The sequence below is a fragment of the Falco punctatus genome (genome assembly GCF_963210335.1).
Source record: "Falco punctatus genome assembly, chromosome: 7".
Taxonomy (NCBI): domain Eukaryota; kingdom Metazoa; phylum Chordata; class Aves; order Falconiformes; family Falconidae; genus Falco; species Falco punctatus.
Genome location: NC_137587.1, coordinates 82,934 through 101,587, shown reverse-complemented (window position 1 = coordinate 101,587; position 18,654 = coordinate 82,934). Strand labels below are relative to the sequence as shown.

The following is an 18,654-nucleotide window of genomic DNA, read 5'->3' as shown; positions in this document are numbered from 1 at the left end:
GGTCTTGTCAGCTTGTATTCTCTCGCGACCAAAACTTTCCTCACTTGAAGGCTTCGTTCTGCATTGCTTAGATAATGGTGTTCTTACTGCTCTCCGGTCTTTGTTTCCCGGCGTTCCTAAGGCTGCCTCCCTTCATGAGAAGTCCCTTCATGCATAACTGCTTCAGAGAGTGGGTCAGCTTGACCTGAACTTTGTGCACAGATTTGTTTCACGTGTAGTTACACTCTAAAGCAGAGTGTAGTAATTTGTGAGGTGAGACAACAACTTCCCCCTTTTGGGCTTATTTTGGTTCCAGAGCAGTCCGTTTTCTTGACACTCAGGTGGAGCCTGAGTGACTCCAGCCCTACACATTGTAGTTACTATTGGTATTGCGTGCCCTGTGAGGTGTGGTAGTACCTGGGAGGCGGGTGACTTTGGGGCGGAGGTGTGTGATTTCATGGGAGCTTCTCTGTTCTGTTTGTTTACAGGCCTGGCTGCAGGCGATGGATATGCAGCTTCCCAGCGGAGTGCCAGGGCTGACGGGCTGGGAGACGGCATGGGTACGTGATGGCTTTTTACTTGGAGAGCTGCCCGCTCCAAGCCCAAATGTGAGCGATGCGTCCCTTGCAGGTGTGGGAGTACAGACCTTGGTCATTGCGTGTGCCATGTCATGACGTGATCCCCTCAAAGGTTCTGCTCTTCCGTTGTGCCAGTGTCTGTCACAGTGCATGTCACAAACTTCTCATGGGTGTTTGGTTGCAGCTGTGGCTCCAGCTCCTGGTCTGGATCCTGTGCTGGAGCTCACCTGGTATGCCAGGGGCGCATCGTCAGTCCTGGCTGAGTTCACAGACGAAGCGCTCCTGCTAAGTATCTTATTAGTGAGAGCTTTAACTTGATACTTTCTTTCACGTGCCTCAAGGAAGAAAACCTGTTGGCAATACAGAGAAGCCTCCCCACGTGTCATCGCCAGAACTAGAGGAAATCATGAAAGATCTGGATAAAGCAGCACCAGGTGGGTATACGTCCCTCTGAACCAGAGAAGTTGGGAAGCTGAGGGCAGAGGCATGTGTGGAGAAGCCGTAGCCTCCACAAGCAGAAAGGGATCGATCAGAGCCTTGCTGCACTGATGCTGGATTTCATGCCTTGCAAGCACTGGTGAGCTGCAGAGATGGTCCGGAGTCTCTGCTGCGGGTTGTGGTTCAGGCTGAGTCCCAGGCACAGCTGCGGCCCTGGTGACACCGTTTCCGGCCAGAGCTGTTGTGGGCAGCTGTTGGTACCCAGCCGGCAGGAACTGGAGATGCTCGTGCCTTGCTGCCAGTTGCCGGAGGGGAGACTGCCCGTGGGTGGCAGAGAGGATGCACAGGCAGCTTGGGGTCACTGAGCCTGGCAGCCTTTGTTGCGTCTGTAGGCATGCCCTGGCCAGGATCGCAGCAGCCCCAGCTTCACAGCCTGGTTCATGCCCGTTGTTCTCCCTGGTGGGTAGAAGACTCTCCGTGACACCTTGGGGGCAGGGAGAGGTGGGGGCTGGACACCCAGCTTCAGGCAGGACACCTGACTTGAAGGCAGCTAAACTGAAGGGCTGTGCATTGAGTCAGTGGTGCTTTACCTCTTTCTAGTTGTGGTTTTGGTACCTTGGTCATGCTTTTCCTCTCGTTTTGGGAGACCGTGGGCTCTTCTATGCCTCAGCTAACACTGGTGAAGGACTTTACTAAATACGCATGCTTCCCAGGCAGGGTTTTGCCCTCTTCTGGAGGGACCTATTTGGGTTGGAGGTGGTGACCTCCCACTGCCACATTTGTCTTTGTCCTATTTTCACCTAATTTTCTGTTGATGTCAGCGGATGGCAAGGTCTTGTCAGCTTGTATTCTCTCGCGACCAAAACTTTCCTCACTTGAAGGCTTCGTTCTGCATTGCTTAGATAATGGTGTTCTTACTGCTCTCCGGTCTTTGTTTCCCGGCGTTCCTAAGGCTGCCTCCCTTCATGAGAAGTCCCTTCATGCATAACTGCTTCAGAGAGTGGGTCAGCTTGACCTGAACTTTGTGCACAGATTTGTTTCACGTGTAGTTACACTCTAAAGCAGAGTGTAGTAATTTGGGAGGTGAGACAACAACTTCCCCCTTTTGGGCTTATTTTGGTTCCAGAGCAGTCCGTTTTCTTGACACTCAGGTGGAGCCTGAGTGACTCCAGCCCTACACATTGTAGTTACTATTGGTATTGCGTGCCCTGTGAGGTGTGGTAGTACCTGGGAGGCGGGTGACTTTGGGGCGGAGGTGTGTGATTTCATGGGAGCTTCTCTGTTCTGTTTGTTTACAGGCCTGGCTGCAGGCGATGGATATGCAGCTTCCCAGCGGAGTGCCAGGGCTGACGGGCTGGGAGACGGCATGGGTACGTGATGGCTTTTTACTTGGAGAGCTGCCCGCTCCAAGCCCAAATGTGAGCGAGGCGTCCCTTGCAGGTGTGGGAGTACAGACCTTGGTCATTGCGTGTGCCATGTCATGACGTGATCCCCTCAAAGGTTCTGCTCTTCCGTTGTGCCAGTGTCTGTCACAGTGCATGTCACAAACTTCTCATGGGTGTTTGGTTGCAGCTGTGGCTCCAGCTCCTGGTCTGGATCCTGTGCTGGAGCTCACCTGGTATGCCAGGGGCGCATCGTCAGTCCTGGCTGAGTTCACAGACGAAGCGCTCCTGCTAAGTATCTTATTAGTGAGAGCTTTAACTTGATACTTTCTTTCACGTGCCTCAAGGAAGAAAACCTGTTGGCAATACAGAGAAGCCTCCCCACGTGTCATCGCCAGAACTAGAGGAAATCATGAAAGGTCTGGATAAAGCAGCACCAGGTGGGTATACGTCCCTCTGAACCAGAGAAGTTGGGAAGCTGAGGGCAGAGGCATGTGTGGAGAAGCCGTAGCCTCCACAAGCAGAAAGGGATCGATCAGAGCCTTGCTGCACTGATGCTGGATTTCATGCCTTGCAAGCACTGGTGAGCTGCAGAGATGGTCCGGAGTCTCTGCTGCGGGTTGTGGTTCAGGCTGAGTCCCAGGCACAGCTGCAGCCCTGGTGACACCGTTTCCGGCCAGAGCTGTTGTGGGCAGCTGTTGGTACCCAGCCGGCAGGAACTGGAGATGCTCGTGCCTTGCTGCCAGTTGCCGGAGGGGAGACTGCCCGTGGGTGGCAGAGAGGATGCACAGGCAGCTTGGGGTCACTGAGCCTGGCAGCCTTTGTTGCGTCTGTAGGCATGCCCTGGCCAGGATCGCAGCAGCCCCAGCTTCACAGCCTGGTTCATGCCCGTTGTTCTCCCTGGTGGGTAGAAGACTCTCCGTGACACCTTGGGGGCAGGGAGAGGTGGGGGCTGGACACCCAGCTTCAGGCAGGACACCTGACTTGAAGGCAGCTAAACTGAAGGGCTGTGCATTGAGTCAGTGGTGCTTTACCTCTTTCTAGTTGTGGTTTTGGTACCTTGGTCATGCTTTTCCTCTCGTTTTGGGAGACCGTGGGCTCTTCTATGCCTCAGCTAACACTGGTGAAGGACTTTACTAAATACGCATGCTTCCCAGGCAGGGTTTTGCCCTCTTCTGGAGGGACCTATTTGGGTTGGAGGTGGTGACCTCCCACTGCCACATTTGTCTTTGTCCTATTTTCACCTAATTTTCTGTTGATGTCAGCGGATGGCAAGGTCTTGTCAGCTTGTATTCTCTCGCGACCAAAACTTTCCTCACTTGAAGGCTTCGTTCTGCATTGCTTAGATAATGGTGTTCTTACTGCTCTCCGGTCTTTGTTTCCCGGCGTTCCTAAGGCTGCCTCCCTTCATGAGAAGTCCCTTCATGCATAACTGCTTCAGAGAGTGGGTCAGCTTGACCTGAACTTTGTGCACAGATTTGTTTCACGTGTAGTTACGCTCTAAAGCAGAGTGTAGTAATTTGGGAGGTGAGACAACAACTTCCCCCTTTTGGGCTTATTTTGGTTCCAGAGCAGTCCGTTTTCTTGACACTCAGGTGGAGCCTGAGTGACTCCAGCCCTACACATTGTAGTTACTATTGGTATTGCGTGCCCTGTGAGGTGTGGTAGTACCTGGGAGGCGGGTGACTTTGGGGCGGAGGTGTGTGATTTCATGGGAGCTTCTCTGTTCTGTTTGTTTACAGGCCTGGCTGCAGGCGATGGATATGCAGCTTCCCAGCGGAGTGCCAGGGCTGACGGGCTGGGAGACGGCATGGGTACGTGATGGCTTTTTACTTGGAGAGCTGCCCGCTCCAAGCCCAAATGTGAGCGAGGCGTCCCTTGCAGGTGTGGGAGTACAGACCTTGGTCATTGCGTGTGCCATGTCATGACGTGATCCCCTCAAAGGTTCTGCTCTTCCGTTGTGCCAGTGTCTGTCACAGTGCATGTCACAAACTTCTCATGGGTGTTTGGTTGCAGCTGTGGCTCCAGCTCCTGGTCTGGATCCTGTGCTGGAGCTCACCTGGTATGCCAGGGGCGCATCGTCAGTCCTGGCTGAGTTCACAGACGAAGCGCTCCTGCTAAGTATCTTATTAGTGAGAGCTTTAACTTGATACTTTCTTTCACGTGCCTCAAGGAAGAAAACCTGTTGGCAATACAGAGAAGCCTCCCCACGTGTCATCGCCAGAACTAGAGGAAATCATGAAAGATCTGGATAAAGCAGCACCAGGTGGGTATACGTCCCTCTGAACCAGAGAAGTTGGGAAGCTGAGGGCAGAGGCATGTGTGGAGAAGCCGTAGCCTCCACAAGCAGAAAGGGATCGATCAGAGCCTTGCTGCACTGATGCTGGATTTCATGCCTTGCAAGCACTGGTGAGCTGCAGAGATGGTCCGGAGTCTCTGCTGCGGGTTGTGGTTCAGGCTGAGTCCCAGGCACAGCTGCGGCCCTGGTGACACCGTTCCCGGCCAGAGCTGTTGTGGGCAGCTGTTGGTACCCAGCCGGCAGGAACTGGAGATGCTCGTGCCTTGCTGCCAGTTGCCGGAGGGGAGACTGCCCGTGGGTGGCAGAGAGGATGCACAGGCAGCTTGGGGTCACTGAGCCTGGCAGCCTTTGTTGCGTCTGTAGGCATGCCCTGGCCAGGATCGCAGCAGCCCCAGCTTCACAGCCTGGTTCATGCCCGTTGTTCTCCCTGGTGGGTAGAAGACTCTCCGTGACACCTTGGGGGCAGGGAGAGGTGGGGGCTGGACACCCAGCTTCAGGCAGGACACCTGACTTGAAGGCAGCTAAACTGAAGGGCTGTGCATTGAGTCAGTGGTGCTTTACCTCTTTCTAGTTGTGGTTTTGGTACCTTGGTCATGCTTTTCCTCTCGTTTTGGGAGACCGTGGGCTCTTCTATGCCTCAGCTAACACTGGTGAAGGACTTTACTAAATACGCATGCTTCCCAGGCAGGGTTTTGCCCTCTTCTGGAGGGACCTATTTGGGTTGGAGGTGGTGACCTCCCACTGCCACATTTGTCTTTGTCCTATTTTCACCTAATTTTCTGTTGATGTCAGCGGATGGCAAGGTCTTGTCAGCTTGTATTCTCTCGCGACCAAAACTTTCCTCACTTGAAGGCTTCGTTCTGCATTGCTTAGATAATGGTGTTCTTACTGCTCTCCGGTCTTTGTTTCCCGGCGTTCCTAAGGCTGCCTCCCTTCATGAGAAGTCCCTTCATGCATAACTGCTTCAGAGAGTGGGTCAGCTTGACCTGAACTTTGTGCACAGATTTGTTTCACGTGTAGTTACACTCTAAAGCAGAGTGTAGTAATTTGGGAGGTGAGACAACAACTTCCCCCTTTTGGGCTTATTTTGGTTCCAGAGCAGTCCGTTTTCTTGACACTCAGGTGGAGCCTGAGTGATTCCAGCCCTACACATTGTAGTTACTATTGGTATTGCGTGCCCTGTGAGGTGTGGTAGTACCTGGGAGGCGGGTGACTTTGGGGCGGAGGTGTGTGATTTCATGGGAGCTTCTCTGTTCTGTTTGTTTACAGGCCTGGCTGCAGGCGATGGATATGCAGCTTCCCAGCGGAGTGCCAGGGCTGACGGGCTGGGAGACGGCATGGGTACGTGATGGCTTTTTACTTGGAGAGCTGCCCGCTCCAAGCCCAAATGTGAGCGATGCGTCCCTTGCAGGTGTGGGAGTACAGACCTTGGTCATTGCGTGTGCCATGTCATGACGTGATCCCCTCAAAGGTTCTGCTCTTCCGTTGTGCCAGTGTCTGTCACAGTGCATGTCACAAACTTCTCATGGGTGTTTGGTTGCAGCTGTGGCTCCAGCTCCTGGTCTGGATCCTGTGCTGGAGCTCACCTGGTATGCCAGGGGCGCATCGTCAGTCCTGGCTGAGTTCACAGACGAAGCGCTCCTGCTAAGTATCTTATTAGTGAGAGCTTTAACTTGATACTTTCTTTCACGTGCCTCAAGGAAGAAAACCTGTTGGCAATACAGAGAAGCCTCCCCACGTGTCATCGCCAGAACTAGAGGAAATCATGAAAGGTCTGGATAAAGCAGCACCAGGTGGGTATACGTCCCTCTGAACCAGAGAAGTTGGGAAGCTGAGGGCAGAGGCATGTGTGGAGAAGCCGTAGCCTCCACAAGCAGAAAGGGATCGATCAGAGCCTTGCTGCACTGATGCTGGATTTCATGCCTTGCAAGCACTGGTGAGCTGCAGAGATGGTCCGGAGTCTCTGCTGCGGGTTGTGGTTCAGGCTGAGTCCCAGGCACAGCTGCGGCCCTGGTGACACCGTTCCCGGCCAGAGCTGTTGTGGGCAGCTGTTGGTACCCAGCCGGCAGGAACTGGAGATGCTCGTGCCTTGCTGCCAGTTGCCGGAGGGGAGACTGCCCGTGGGTGGCAGAGAGGATGCACAGGCAGCTTGGGGTCACTGAGCCTGGCAGCCTTTGTTGCGTCTGTAGGCATGCCCTGGCCAGGATCGCAGCAGCCCCAGCTTCACAGCCTGGTTCATGCCCGTTGTTCTCCCTGGTGGGTAGAAGACTCTCCGTGACACCTTGGGGGCAGGGAGAGGTGGGGGCTGGACACCCAGCTTCAGGCAGGACACCTGACTTGAAGGCAGCTAAACTGAAGGGCTGTGCATTGAGTCAGTGGTGCTTTACCTCTTTCTAGTTGTGGTTTTGGTACCTTGGTCATGCTTTTCCCACTCGTTTTGCGAGACCGTGGGCTCTTCTATGCCTCAGCTAACACTGGTGAAGGACTTTACTAAATACGCATGCTTCCCAGGCAGGGTTTTGCCCTCTTCTGGAGGGACCTATTTGGGTTGGAGGTGGTGACCTCCCACTGCCACATTTGTCTTTGTCCTATTTTCACCTAATTTTCTGTTGATGTCAGCGGATGGCAAGGTCTTGTCAGCTTGTATTCTCTCGCGACCAAAACTTTCCTCACTTGAAGGCTTCGTTCTGCATTGCTTAGATAATGGTGTTCTTACTGCTCTCCGGTCTTTGTTTCCCGGCGTTCCTAAGGCTGCCTCCCTTCATGAGAAGTCCCTTCATGCATAACTGCTTCAGAGAGTGGGTCAGCTTGACCTGAACTTTGTGCACAGATTTGTTTCACGTGTAGTTACACTCTAAAGCAGAGTGTAGTAATTTGGGAGGTGAGACAACAACTTCCCCCTTTTGGGCTTATTTTGGTTCCAGAGCAGTCCGTTTTCTTGACACTCAGGTGGAGTCTGAGTGACTCCAGCCCTACACATTGTAGTTACTATTGGTATTGCGTGCCCTGTGAGGTGTGGTAGTACCTGGGAGGCGGGTGACTTTGGGGCGGAGGTGTGTGATTTCATGGGAGCTTCTCTGTTCTGTTTGTTTACAGGCCTGGCTGCAGGCGATGGATATGCAGCTTCCCAGCGGAGTGCCAGGGCTGACGGGCTGGGAGACGGCATGGGTACGTGATGGCTTTTTACTTGGAGAGCTGCCCGCTCCAAGCCCAAATGTGAGCGAGGCGTCCCTTGCAGGTGTGGGAGTACAGACCTTGGTCATTGCGTGTGCCATGTCATGACGTGATCCCCTCAAAGGTTCTGCTCTTCCGTTGTGCCAGTGTCTGTCACAGTGCATGTCACAAACTTCTCATGGGTGTTTGGTTGCAGCTGTGGCTCCAGCTCCTGGTCTGGATCCTGTGCTGGAGCTCACCTGGTATGCCAGGGGCGCATCGTCAGTCCTGGCTGAGTTCACAGACGAAGCGCTCCTGCTAAGTATCTTATTAGTGAGAGCTTTAACTTGATACTTTCTTTCACGTGCCTCAAGGAAGAAAACCTGCGGGCAATGCAGAGAAGCCTCCCCACGTGTCATCGCCAGAACTAGATGAATTCATAAAAGAGCTGGATAAAGCAGCACCAGGTGGGTATACGTCCCTCTGAACCAGAGAAGTTGGGAAGCTGAGGGCAGAGGCATGTGTGAAGAAGCCGTAGCCTCCACAAGCAGAAGGGATTGATCATTTTTTGGACATTTCTAACCTCCTGTGAGATTGCCGCGAGTGTGCAGGACTCACTAACGTGCAGATTTTTTCCGACAGGAGTAGAAGGCCAGAGCAGCTCAGATGCTGAGGATCATAATAGTTTCCGGAAGTACTGCATTGAAGGTGCTGTGGCAGTTTTGGGCTCTGTCCTATACGGGATGGTGTTGTGTTGTGTCATCGTTGTGTGGAGGAAGAGGAGACGGTGAGTTGTTGGGAGGTTTTTTCCCCAAACTTCCATATTAGCTGGCTGCTTTAAGCCATGTAGCATTTCGTGGTAGGGTCTTCTGGAATGCCGAGTTAGTTACTGGCCAAAGTCCGCTGAGATTTCTGCGGTGAGGTGTTTGACCTGGCCTCTCAATTCTTGGGTTAGCTACGTGTTACCTTGCTAACTTGCTAAGCAAGTGTTTGCTAGAAGCAACCCTGCCTCGACAAGAGCAGACCAGGTGACAGATATGGGCAGAGCAAGGTCAGAAAGTCGAGGGATGAGGCTGCCACAGAAAGGGAGAAATGCAAGAGCGGCATCTCTCTCCCTACCAGTGAGCCTAGGAGAAGAAATCACCCTGCTAGGTGATGCCTTAAATCCCAGGTGTTCACCTCAGCCAAGATGTCCAAGCAACTGGGATTGGTGAGGAAGCTGTCAAGTTTTCTTTGGAGAAAGAGAGTCAATCTGTCCCATGTGCTTTCCAGCACTGCCAGTGTGCGTGTTGTCCGCACGGGCAGGGGTTTTGCCTGCGCAGGGCTCTGGATACGTATTCTGCAGAGAGCATCCTCTCTTCAGAGCACCCCACCAAATAGAGAGCCGAGGCTGTCCCCTTGTCTGGTCAGGGATGGACGGGGGAGCTGAGTGCTGGACTCCACAAGCATGAGAGAGAGAACAGGAGGCTCTCCTAGCCCTGCAGTGCCGTGCCCAGCTTTGCTCCCCTCAGTCTGCTGGAGTCAGGTCTCCTTTCCAGCATGGGCAGAGCAGGCAGGTCAGGATGGTCAGGGCCGAGAGGAGACAAGCCATGGGCAGGCGAGCAGAGCCTCAGCCGCCGGGTGCAGGGAGCCCACTTTTTGAAGAGAGCTCTCTGTGCCCACAGCTCCCATGTGCATCCCACAGTGCACTGGGTACTGCCCCCACCCTAACCCCCATACAGCACCACAGCTGTAGGTCTCAGCAGCCTCCTCTCTCCACAGGCGCCTCGCTGCGAGAAAACAGGCCAACAGCAGCAGCTGACCCTTGCGCTCAGACAGCCGTCCTGCACATCCCAGCATGTACTGAGAGCCAGACCCGACACCAGCGCCCATCATCCATGCCTGGAAAACTGGACCATCTGCCACAGAGTACCAGGGAACTGGCCCCCTACCAGTTCAGGACAGCCACCAGGCTTCAGTGGTCAACCATGTATTGCTGAAGAACAGCACAAAAATAAACACAGAGCAGTAGCACAATTGCCTTGGTCTTAACAACAACAAAAGCAGGAATTTGCAAGTTGTGGGCTGTAGTCTGGGCTGAGGCATGGGGTTTCTGACAGGCCAGTCAGACATGCTCCCCACACCCATTGTATCGAAATTATGGGTGAGAACATGTGAGGAAGTTGTGAAGAGGGTCTATGCTCCCCCATCTGCAAGAGAGCCCTCGCTCACATTTGGGCTTTGAGCGGGCAGCTCTCAAAGTATAAAGCCATCACCTACCCATGCCGTCTCCCAGCCCATCAGCCCTGGCAACCAGCTGGGAGGCTGCGTATCCATCGCCTACAGCCAGGCCTGTAAACAACTTGAAGTGAGAACCACAAACAGAAGTCCTTCCTGGCACCTTCTCTGGTGGAGCTGTGTATGGGTGGTGCCATGGAGCATTTTGGCTCTGCCTGAGTGCAAATGTCAGCGTTTCCCCATCTCACAGTTTGCTCTCTTGCCTGTGATAACAATCGTCTCCGAGTTGCTGTTCTTTGCTGGGAGATCAAATTTGGCGTTGGCTTTCTTCACAAATCCGCCACAAAGGAAAAAAAAAATCATCTCAGAAAAGCCCTTGCAGGCTATATTTGACATCGCCAATGAGCAGGAGAGAGCATCCAGTGGGATTTTGCTGCAGGCAGTGATCATCACGAGCAATTGAGTTAGGAAAGATATCTCACCTTCTGGATGTTGGCACCTCCTTTCCTATGATGTTCTTGTGGAATTGTTTGAAGATGGGGACAGAAACAGAAGAGCTGTTTTCAACCTAAGGCAGAAAGGAAGGGAGAACTGAAGATTACACTGTCCTGGCAAGTGAGGCCCAACCTCAGGAACTCTGATAATCAAACAAGCTTCAACAACCTGGTGAACTTCAGCTGAACTTTCCTGGGGCACCTGTACTCTACTTGTTATAGACCTTCATTTCAGTCTTCTCAGTACAGAGAGCTGGTAGCAGAACTTTTGCGGTGTGCCTTTCGATGGCTAGGAGGGCAGGGTAAGAAACAGCAAGAGAATTCTTCCGTGGCACCTTATGTGGCGGAGCTGTGGCTGGATATTTCAGTGGAGCATTTGGGCTCTGTACGAGTGCGAAAATGAGCTCTTAAATTTTTGAACACAGAAAGCAGGTAGCCAAACTTTTGTGGTGTCCTGCACATAGGCACCAGGGCAAGGTGAGATCCAGCAAGAGAAATCCTTCTTGACACCTTCTCTGGGGGAGCTGTGGCTGGAGGTTTCCACGGAGCATTTGGGCTCTGTACGAATGCAAAAGGGAGCACTTAAATTTCTCAACACAGAAAGCAGGTAGCAAAACTTTTCTGATGTCTTTCACATGGCTACCAGGGCAGGGTGAAAACCAGGGTAAACAGGTCCAGCTCCCAGCCTTTACTCCTAAGAGAGATGCTCCAGGTCCCCTCATGTTAGGATCCATACACTGGACCTGCTCCAGTAGTTCCCCATCTCTCTTGAACTAGGAATTCCAGAACTGGATAGAGCACTCCAGATGCAGCCTCACCAGGGCAGGGTAGAGGGCACCCCAGACAGCGCTGTAGACAGATTTTGTGCCTTTGTGCAAGGCACAGTTTGCAGCACCTGCAGTGCGTAAGGTCTGTCCCTTACTGGGAAACGATCAGCAGCAGCAGACGAGGCCGAGGGGACGGCACCTGGAATCTTAAAGCTGAAACTGGATGCCAAGAACATGAGCAAACGCTGCTGTCCTCAACAGCAGAGAGAAACACGACTGGGAAGCACAGCCCTGACAAGAAAAGAGGTTGCTGACAGTGGTGTCTCTGCTGCCCACGAGGGCCTTTGGTGGAGGTGAAGGTGATCGCCAGGAACGATAAGGTGCTGCTGACAGGCTCACTGTGAAAGTGGTTGGTGTGTTCATTGGCTGTGTCATCAATGGGGAGAGTACTGGCCAGTGGTGAGAAAAAACAGCAGTTTGAGGACATAGTCACACGAGCGGAGACACTGGTGTGATGTGCACTGTGGATATATCAAGATGAAGTCCCTGGTGGTCACACAAAACGTCATGGGTCACCTGAAGAAGACAAAGGCCAGCCCCATCGCTGTCCAGCTGATGGAGAAGCTCCTGCCCCTCTTTGCTGTGGTAAGGCTGATGGGGGAGCCCAAGCCTCGTGGGCAGGCAGGCGCTGGTTGGGGACAGCTACCTACAAGGACGCAAGTCCTACTCTGCTTCTCTCTGCCAGGGCTTCGGCGAGCTGAGAGAGCTCTCCATCAGCCTCTTCAGAGACCTAATGAAGACTGTGGTGAGGAAAAACAAGAGGCAGGTGAAGACAAAAGTGGAAGTGGGCTTGTTCCCTCTCATCTTTCACATGAGCAACCAAATCCACAGCGTGGCCAAGGCACAGATTCCAAAGCTAAGCAGTGATGTAGGGATGAAAACCTGAGATGTTTGGGCCAGGGTACCTCCCAGCTTCCTAAGGGCAGGATGACCCCAGGAAGAAAGGAAAAGGCAGGGAGATGCCAGGTCTCCTTCCCCAGGCCGTGGTGCCACCTCCCAGTTTCTGCTGTTCTGCAGGCCTCCAGGGAAGCCCTCCTCGCTGCAGCAGAGCTCCTCAAGTGGAAAAAGCTCAAAAACCTTTGCAGAGCCATCAGACATGGAGGATTGCAGAGTGCTTGGTGAGGACAACCCCTGGAGGAGCGCTGCCCCACGGGTCTGCCCTGTGCGCTCTGCAGCTGTGCCTCACCTGCCCTGCTGCAGCCCACAGCCCACAGCCTGGAGCTGCACCCTTGTTCCCTGTCCTCGAGAAGAGAGCCCCAAGGGCTCTTCTCCACACCCCTCTCCCCGCACCCAGCAGGAGGGAGGGCTCTGGGCAGCGGCGGGTGCTGGCGTAGAGCCCCATCGATGTGCAGCCACCCCCGGCAGCCCCTCAGCCATGGCCATGGTCACACAGAACCTCACTGGGGAGCTCATCCGCATTGTCCAGGGCACCCTCACAGTGACCAGGCAGTACCAAAAGTTTCTGCAAGTAATGATGGCCAAGTGGCAAGAGGCGGTCTGTAGTGGGACACACACCACGCACACCACCACCCCACAGCTGTCTCCCTCCCCCCCTCCAGGAAAGAGGAGCAGCAGGAAAGAGGAGCAGCTCTATCCAGGGCTGCTGGATCCCAGAGGGTTTCCCCAGGGCCTTAGAGTGGAGCTGCTGGGGGCAGATGTGCACATGGAGAAGATGGCAGATGGGGACAAAGACCAAGGGGAGGACACGGGGCCAAGCAGAAGCAGCCCTGCGCAGGTGGGCAGAAGGAGCCCAATGGGGATGAGGAAGAAGAGCCCCATGACTCCAGACAGAATCAGCTCCATGGGCCTGGGCAGCACCATCCACGTGGGGCCGGGCAGGAGCACCCCAGCAGACCCCAGTCCCCGGCACCATATCCCCGTGGGCAGGGCACGTGGGCAGGCAGCCTCAGGACCGTGCTGGGCAGGATTGTGCCTGCAGGAGGGCTGCTCCTGCCTGTGGGGCTGCCCAAAGGCTTGGTGGAGATGCCACTGCCGGCACCACTGTGTCCGTTTCTGCAAGCCCCCGTGGTGGCAGCGCTGCTCCCACAAGAGCAATGGGTTCCCCTGCCAGTGAGCGGCTGGTGGGGTGCAGGGCTGGGACCCCCCTGGCCTGCCCCCTCATCTGAAATGTTAAATCTTTCCTCTATCCATGGATCTATCTGTGGAGCTCATCCATCCATCCCGCAGCTGGGGCTGCTTCACCCTCAGTGCCTGAACCCAGTGGGGATGGTCTGGCATTGGGCACTGCTGGCACCCACAGAATGGCAGGTGGGGGTGTCTGGTACCACACTGGTTGTGCTGGCAGGAGGGGACCGGGCTGGGCTGGAGAAAGGGGCCAGCAGGAACCTCATGAGGTCCAACAAGTGCCAGCTCCGGCCCCTGGGGAGGAGCAAGCCCAGGAGGAACAAGCACAGGCAGGGGCCACCTTGCTGGAAAGAAGCTTGGCAGAGAAGGTCCTGGTGGGCCCCTCAGCGAGCTGCCTACTGGGCAGGGGATCTGTGCCCCTTGCAAAGGGGGGAACTAGTATGTAGTGAGACCCCACGGTGAATCCATACACCACAAATAGAAAGTCATGTTATCCCCAGGCTGGCATATTCAAATGGCTAATAAATGGGGTATGGCCTTGGTGCCTTAAACATTTTTGTCCAAACTAGATAACAGAGTTGAAACATGGGAATAAGTCCCCCACCCCATCAGAACAATCCGCTCAGGAATTGTTCGTGAACGATTTGTTGTGAATCGTGGAATAGAACCATGGTATACCCCAGACTTGCGAACCCTTATTCCAGGCATGTGTCCTTGTTGGGGTTTTCAGGCACCAGGGTTTAAACTGCATAACACGTTTGCAGAACAGGTTTGCAGGTTTGGAGATCCCACATGTTATGCAAGAAATACCAATCAAGGAAACACATTGCAATATGCAGTTTTGCTTACCCACAAAACAAAATGAATTTTGTGTGAGAAGGAAAAAAAACATGCTACGACCCATCAACGCACTCCACCGTTCAATATCCAGCCCCTCAGGGTCCTTTCTGAGCATGTTCAGATGGGAAGATGTACTTTGCACTAACTACTTCCTCAAAATTATTTACATATGCATAAGCCACTTGCATATGTCACTTTGTTCCTGGGGGCCTTTCATGGGGTCTTTAGAGATCGTTGGTGGTCAACAACCTGGTGAACTTCAGCTGAACTTTCCTGGGCCACCTGTACTCTACGTGTGGTTATAGACCTTCATTTATTCTCTGTGCTGTATGGTCTTGAAGGCAACACACCATAGCCCCACTACCCTCATCGATTGGTATAGCCCAGGTGCCTCAGAAAGCTTGCCACCCCTTACTGAGCTTATTCAATAGGTTGAGTTAATCACTGCTTTAGCTGCAGCCTCTCCGAGTGATTCTTTATAACTTAGTCCTGTCAGCGAGGAGAAACGTCCAGCTCTGCCGCTGAAGGCAGCAGCCTCCAGTCACCAGCGTGCTCCCTACAGGAAGCAATCCCGACTGCCTGGATCTCGCCGCTGAGAGGCCGTATTTAAAAATGAAGTGTTTTCCAGCAAGGGAAACAAGGCTGGAGCACTCATACTCTGGCTGGTGACTCTTCCAGGCAGCTGCATGTTCCCAGTCCCTCAGCAGGACAGGTGTAGCCAGAGCCCTGCCGGAGTCAGCAGAAAAACACGCTAGCCCTATTCCTGCAGGACCTACAGACGCCGGGGCGGCTCCAGGGGGCTCTGCGAGTCGGGGTGCCCGGTGCCTGTGCCCGGGGCACCTGCCGGCGCCTCTTTCCCTCCTTAGCTCTCAGCTCACCCCCAGGGCTGCCCCAGCCAGGCCTGACTCCAGCTGCCCCGGGGCCTGGCACAGCGGGGGGCTGGAACCTCCCCACAGAACCCCCGGGCAGCCAGCAGGCAGCAGACACCCCTGTGCCAGCCCAAGGGGCATCCCTCGCCCCATGGCCGGCCACAGGTCCCCTCAGCCGGGCCACAGCCCCAGCACAGGCTGTGCCTGCCCAGCCCAACACGGCTGCCAGGAGGCTGAGGGTGGGCAGTGGCAGCTCCCAGCATGCCCTGGGAACAACCTGGCCATGGGGCGGCCCTTGGCCTACAGCTCCCAGCATGCCCTGGGAACAACCTGGCCATGGGGCGGCCCCAGGCCTACAGCTCCCAGCATGCCCTGGGAACAACCGGGCCATGGGGTGGCCCCGGACCTACAGCTCCCAGCATGCCCCGGGAACAACCTGGCCATGGGGCAGCCCCGGGCCTACAGCTCCCAGCATGCCCTGGGAACAACCTGGCCATGGGGCGGCCCCAGGCCTACAGCTCCCAGCATGCCCTGGGAACAACCTGGCCATGGGGCGGCCCCGGGCCTACAGCTCCCAGCATGCCCTGGGAACAACCTGGCCATGGGGCGGCCCCAGGCCTACAGCTCCCAGCATGCCCCGGGAACAACCTGGCCATGGGGCAGCCCCGGGCCTACAGCTCCCAGCATGCCCTGGGAACAACCTGGCCATGGGGCAGCAACAGGCCTACAGCTCCCAGCATGCCCCGGGAACAACCTGGCCATGGGGCAGCCCCGGGCCTACAGCTCCCAGCATGCCCTGGGAACAACCTGGCCATGGGGCGGCCCCGGGCCTACAGCTCCCAGCATGCCCCGGGAACAACCTGGCCATGGGGCGGCCCCGGGCCTACAGCTCCCAGCATGCCCTGGGGCACGCCTTCTCCCAGCAGACCATGGGACATCCCTGCCCAGCAGTCAGGCCCTGGGGGGACACCAGCCCCCAGCCCGGGCCCTGTAGGCCCCATGGCCCCTTCCCGGGACTGCCCGAGCACAGGCCCCAGCCCCGGAGCCCCCGTGGGCAGAGACGAGGGGAAGGGAGGCACTGAGCAGCAGGGAGAGGTGGGTCAAGGCGGACGGGTGGCCGGAGAGGGGCAGGGAGAGCAGGAGGGGCTGGACAGGGATGGAGAAGGGACAGGGACTGACGAGGAGCGGGCAGAGGGATGGAGCGGGACAGAGACAGAGGGGAAGGGGGGTGCCGCAAGGAATGCAGGATCAGCAGCAGGAGAGAGGGCTAGGGAGAGGAGCGGAGGGGCGGGAAGGGGGACGGAGGCAAAGACCAGCACAGGCAGGGCGAGGGGACAGGATCCGTGAGCGGCTTGTGACTTTGGCAGTGGGCGGCAAAGCTGCTTCTGTGGGTCTTTCCTTTCCCGCTCTGCCCTTATCCCCTCCCCACCCTTCCCCTCGGTGAGGCTGTGTCTGTGGTGTGCCTGCTCTGGTGAAAGGAGCTCCTGCACCAGCCTGAGGGCAAAAGAAGAGGGGCAAGGAGCGAGCTGTCGCAGTCCTTAGTTTGCAGGTTTAATGTATCGTCCCTCTTCAGAAAACACAGCGTGTCTGTGTGTCAGTGGTGCCGGCAGATTTTTATTCTTTATAGCAATTTCTTTAAGTACCGGGCTTCATGCAGAAGGTTCACACGGTGCTGTGCTTGTAGTAAACGGAATTGCTTTTATGCATGCTGCATTCTGGAGGTGGCAAGTGCCAGGTTAGAGATGAAGGTGGAAACGAAAGCAAGAGACGCACACGCAGTGGTGATCCTGCCACAAGCGTGCTGTGTACTGACCTGGGAGAACGCTGCAGGGACTCTCAGAAGTCAAGGTTTTCAGTGCTGTTTCTGTGTTTGATACCCAAGGGATGGTTTCCCTCTGCATGCGTTTCTGGGCAGGCATGTGCATGGAACATAGGTGTGTCTCTGTGCCATAAGAGGGACGGCTGGCAGCTTTTCATTTCATTCCAACTCAAAAGTAAAGAAAGACTGTACCTGCAAAAGAATTCAAACAGCCGTCTTTGTTTCCCAGAGCGAGCATACGAGCATGGGGGAGCGGTTTACAGGTTCAGAACTTCAGCCAGCTCTGGATGGTAAACCCTCAGGAGAGGAAAGAGAAGCCCCACTTTTTTAACTACAGCTCTGCTTCCCTTAATGTGTCTTCTTGTTAGATTGTGTCGGTAGTCAGATTAAAAGCACATGATTAAACTGTGCTTCTTTATGAAGATATTTGAGCGTAATTTACTGTCTTCAGTCCTCTTACGAGTGGGGCACTCTGTTGCCCTGTGGGCAGTACAGTGTCGTGACTGGTAATTTTCCTTTTCTTGCCTAGTGTACAGATGCATTTATGAAGGCGAGTGTTGGGTCTTATTGGCGCCGCACAAGAAACCAATGTGTGAAACCCAGACATTCACTGTTAGAAACAGGAAGAAGCTGTGGGCCCTTGCTTCAGATTCTGCAAAAGATGTACCAAGGCTGAGGAAGGTGGCAAAAAGGGAAGAAATGCCGTAGCATAACTTTGGGATGGCAGGTGAGGTTTCCATCAGTGTTCCTCAAATGTAGCAGCCTCATTTGGTTTGCGGATGTGGTGTTGAACTCAAACTGCGAGACTAGTTTCCTTTATTGCGGGTGGTACTGTAGCGCACGTACCTTTCATGTCCCAAGTGAAGTTGCCAAGGCTCTAGTTAAACTTCCGCAGAACCACCACAAATTTTCCGTAGTGCGTGATTTCCTTCAACAGTCAGGTCCAGGTCTGTGGCATACAATAACCCCTACCCCATTTGGGATCTGGATGTGGTTGATTTTTAATTCAGACTTATCTGCTGTTAGAGATGTTCGGGTTTTGGTCCAAATAGGGAAATGCCGATTGTGTGCATTCTTTTGCTTTTTTCATAGTGTTGTTCCATGTTTAGTCATTTGTTCCTTACAAAAATAATGTATGGGTGTCTATGGAGCTGGAGGTGTTTACGTTCTTGTGGCTGAATGTAGCAGTGGAGCTATCTTGCTGTATTTAAATCAAGAGCAGCATAATGTAACTTCACTTAAAATCTGGTCTTGGTAGGCAGATCCTACCCTGATAAGCATTTAAAACAACAACAAAAAAAAATCAAATCTGTGACAAGGTATAGGTGGAGCACCTGAACTGGTGCAAGGCAGCAATTCTCTCGCTGATATCCACACATTGCAGAACTGTTGCCATCACGACCTTGAAATAGTGAGCCATTAATGTTAACTACTAGCAGCGACCTTGAAATAGTGAGCCATTAACGTTAACTACTAGCAGCTTGTGAACCTAACAGTCAAGGTAGAAAATAATTTCCCACTGCCACCTTTTTTTTAATTTTCTTTTATGTTTTAAAGTTTCTGATTTGATACTTTCTGATGTATTTGAAACCTGTGTCATATCCTGTGTAGTTTGTGACAAGTGTGTGGCAGATGGGACTTTTCTGCTTGGAGAGGTGGTGAGATGGAGAGTGG

General features: G+C 54.2%; 2 long non-coding RNA genes across 2 annotated transcripts; both read left to right on the top strand.

The window, feature by feature from the left end:
* The first annotated feature begins 4,580 nt into the window (after positions 1 to 4,580).
* LOC308066894 lies at positions 4,581 to 10,399 on the top strand. The gene is made up of 3 exons (XR_013929356.1): positions 4,581 to 4,643; positions 8,472 to 8,616; positions 9,591 to 10,399. It is a non-coding gene; the product is annotated as an uncharacterized lncRNA (long non-coding RNA).
* A 5,570-nt stretch (positions 10,400 to 15,969) lies between these two features.
* On the top strand, positions 15,970 to 18,270 carry LOC308066893. Its single transcript, XR_013929355.1, has 2 exons — positions 15,970 to 16,256; positions 17,510 to 18,270. It is a non-coding gene; the product is annotated as an uncharacterized lncRNA (long non-coding RNA).
* Positions 18,271 to 18,654: the final 384 nt, after the last annotated feature.